Below are 4421 nucleotides of genomic sequence, written 5' to 3'. Positions count from 1 at the left end.
TACACATCACATTTATGATTGGCTTCTTGCAACAATAGGCGTGTTCACACACAAGAAAAACCGAGATGCGAATCGCGATGGAAGTACCGAGATAATTGTGCCCTTCCTTGTTCACACAGGCGGAAATATCTCGCTAATCGTCGAGCAGGATAATTCTATTAATCGAACTGCGCATGCCTGATATCAAGCCGGAATATAACCCTTCCGGTTGCGAGCGCGCGAATTATGTACTATTGGGATACGAGTTCGGTGTTCGATTCCCTGTACACGGCAGTGCAGTCGTTGGCAGTAGTCTAGCTCTGTTACATTCAAAATTCCGATCACTGCCAAGCGTCTGCTGATTTAACCATACACCGGCTTCTTCTTCGACCTCGTGTCCTCTGTTTCACGGAAAATCTGTTCTTCTCCCCATATATTTATAAGCGATAACGCCTCCTCATCTTTCCAGTGCGTCCCTCCACATCCCGACGTCTTCTTCCCACTCCCACCTGATACTGCTTTTGTAGCTTTCGATTTCGGCATCACTTAATTTAGTCCCGTCACAATCGCACAGTTAACCAAAATAATTACGGTTAATAATTAATTAATAGTTAATAGTTAATTAATAGGTACGGTTTAAATTCCTCAGACCACGGTAAAAATGAAAGATGAAATAAAAATGTCGTCAGTACCAGCAGCGCTCACTGCCGGATGTTGATGCGATCACTTGGAATGATGGGATAGAAAATACCGGGATTATTTGCGCGAGCGTTCACACACACGCCGCGGTGCAATTAATCGCGCTAATTGCCAAATAATCGCAGGCTAAAGTGCGATTTGCAGCGTGATGCTGATCGCGATACGTAGTGAGATTTTTGCGTTCACACTTGTGAAAATCTCGAGATTTCGATCGCGATGCAAAAACCGAGATTTGCATCCCACAAATTCCCACCAGTGTGAACGTGCCTAATATCTTGCAAATATGCTATGCCTGCTGTATAACGCTAGTGTGGCGTAATACAGGCGTAGGGTGCCTGAGCCCGCTCAGATCGCGCGCACTCGCTCAGATGCGCTGCCGTATAAAGTTGATAACTCAACAACCACTAGTCCGATTTTGACGATTTTTTTTTACTATCCCGGCGGGATACCAAGCATTGAAATCTGGTATCCAACACAAGAATCTACTATCTCTCGGATATCGGGATACCGCTAATTTCGACCCCTGAAAATTATCCTATTGTTTACTTGCATCCATCCTCGACAGGCACATGGGCCATTTCAATAATAAAATAATGGTAATTAAACATAAATTGAATTTACTGTCAAGGTATTCATGTTTATATATATTCCATATGACCAGGGGTTAAAATAATTTTAAATTTGTCATTATTATGACTTATTGTCCTAATGTCATTATTATAATTGACATTCCATTATGATATTGTCATCGTTATTATTTACACTCCTGATAATATGATATGCACTGAACCAAAAGAGGACATTAACGGCTCATAGATTGCACAAGTAAATTTTGGACAAGTAAAATCAAAATTCGGGCAAGTAAAAATTGTTTCTTGTTGCCCGACAGGACAACCAGATCTGAAAATAAGCGTCGAGGCCTGCCTTGTACTGTTAGTAATTAAGAGTATTTTACCAGATCATTGTGCACAATGAACCATTTTGTCTGGTAGTCATACTGAGTACTGACCTCAAAATTTTGTAATCTGGTAGTCCGTGAGCAAATCTGGTAGTCCATAATTTTGGTATTCCATGAGAGTTTTGCCAAAACGGGAGTGCCTGTCTACATCATAGGGGGGATTCATAGCATAAGCAACAAGCATGACTCGGACTGTATTCATGTTTTTGATCAACGTGATTAACATGATAGCAAATACTAGTGTTAGGCATATTTGGTAATTGATGGTTTAATTTATCTAAAATAAAGTTACAACAACTTGTGGGGAAGAGAAATAATTGAAATTATCAGTTTATTCAACCGTGTTAGTCAATTTGACGTTGACGCTGGATCAATGCCAAAACGAGTAACCTTTTATGCAATTTTATCTTTTACAACCTTATTTACAGTTATCTCACCACTTAACTGTTGATTTAATGATCGTTCGTGATTAATTTCATGATAATTTATACATTCGTCGGTCATATCAAACCCAAAGCTCAAAGAACTCAGCCTCACGGTCTACTTTAGCACTTATTACTCTGGACGTTGCCAGATACCCCTTTACGCGAACAAGTTTCAGGATTTTTTTTGATGTAAGTTACATAAGCGAAAAATTATACAATTAACAAATTTTAATGTTTCTCTCAATACACCTCCAAAATGCATTCACAGGGTCTCCAACCATTCCGCATTCTGCAATTTCTAGGCTTAATTTCCGCATTCCGCAGCCGCATGGTTATATTCCTCATTTCAGTTGCACAGTAAAAAATTTGCACTGGTTGTTCGCATTGTTCACTTGGACGCATTGTTTTTTTTCAGCTGGTGCCTGAGCACTGGCCACGCATGGTGCAGTGGAGATGCAGCAAGTTTATTAAAAATTTTGCACAAGGGAGAGATAGTGATCCGCTAGGGGACGGCTCTGATTGGTTAATTTTGTCTCATATATTTTTATTATTTTTGGCTAATTTTGTTTTATTTTAGAATTAGGGTTAGGATTAGGGTTAGGGTCAGAGTGACCAGACGTCCCGTATTGTACGGGATCGTCCCGTATTTTGCCCATGTGTCCCGCGTTCCGTACCGACCCTTCCCGGGACGCATGTTTGTCCCATATTTTTAACATTTTGAACAAAATACATCAAAAAAGGAAGAAATTTCATCATATGACAAAAAAAAATCTATTTAATTAAATAAAATAAAGATATCGAGGAAAAATCGAAGTATCCCCCCCAAAGATCTGGTATCCCTTTCAGTGCTCGAAATAAGCGTTGTCCGGTTGTCCGAGACAACCAGAATTTGCGCCGGACAACCTAACCAGTCTGAGTGACTAAAGCCCGGCGCACATTGCCGAACATTTTGCTCAAAAACATTATCGTAGCAATGTTCCATGAAATGTTCGGCAATGTGCGGTGAAAAAAGTCGCCGAACATTTGTTCCGAACAATGTTTCTGAAGATCGGAAATGTTTGATATCTCGAACATTGTTCGTCGAATGTTCGTCAATGTGCTCTGAATGTCGAACAATTCTAGGAACATTTGTAAAGTAGTGACCAATAGCAGTACGATATGTGGTCACATGATTTTTGTGCCCAATCATGCGCCGATCATGTGACTCTTTACAACACAGCTACTAGACGGCGCCATGAGATTGTTTGCTGCAAAATGTTCGGCAATGTGCGCTCAGCAATTGTCCACCCGCACATTGCTAAACAAAAACATTTGTTCGGACGAACATTTGTTCGGGAAAATGTTTGGCAATGTGCGCCAGGCTTAAATTGCCGGTGAAATCGCCTAGTGTGTCCAGTCAGTCGCCGTCGATTTAGTCGCCCGATTTAGTCGCTCGATTTAATTGCATAGATCAAAACGTTTTGATATTATCAGGTGATATTATAGTGTGTCCACTCGACTCGCGCGATAGAATCGGGCGATATTATTGGGCGATAAAGTCGCCCGCTTAAATCGCCTAGTGCGCCTAGCCGGCTTTTTACAGCTCCAGTTTATGGTGACGTTGGTGTTTTCGGATATTTTCTATTTTGTGATATGACTTGCCTAGTAGGAACTGTGTACTTCATTGTTGTTTTCTATTTAATGAAGAGTAATTTGTCCTTTTCTGCAGTACAATGAAAGGATAAAAAAAATCACTTTAAAGTGTGCTAAATTGCATGATTTTGCAACCCCAATTCAAAAAAAGTTCCCACACCCTCTCCCGCTCGGTCGCTCCGCTCCCTCGCATCGTTTCCTGTCCCATATTAAAATTTCTAAAATCTGGTCACCCTGGTTAGGGTTAGGGTTAGGGTTAGGGTTAACTGATTTCTATATCCACAACACACTAATAATGCGCCATCTAGCGGATCACTATCTCTCCCCTGAGACCTACTTGTTTATTAATAGCCCGCACTGCCCAAGTCGTTTTCAGGAAAGATACACTCAATGTCATGTAGTGCTTTTTGCCATTACCTTGGCTTTGCACCGCCCCCTACCATCGCTCAGTGTTATAATGTATTTCTATGCATTTTGTATATATGGCGTGTTTCCGGTAATGGAACAGCCTAGCTAGTCAGACAGGCGCTGTCTGCAAGGTGTCGCGTAGTTTGTCTGCTAATCAGATTAACACGTGGGGAGAATAGCGTCCCCATCTTGCTCACGGCCAACCAAAAAACCCCGACTTTTACTGAAATTCGTTACCTGCATTTTCAATAAAAAATTACTTTGAACCTATCATGTATCCCTGAAGTATTAGTAATTTGCAATAAATAATTAATCCTATA

This window comes from Priapulus caudatus, unplaced genomic scaffold (genome assembly GCF_000485595.1).
Source record: "Priapulus caudatus unplaced genomic scaffold, Priapulus_caudatus-5.0.1 Scaffold185, whole genome shotgun sequence".
In the NCBI taxonomy this organism is placed as follows: Eukaryota; Metazoa; Priapulida; class Priapulimorpha; order Priapulimorphida; family Priapulidae; genus Priapulus; species Priapulus caudatus.
The sequence above is the reverse complement of the archived record's forward strand: the minus strand, read 5'-3'. Positions refer to the sequence as shown.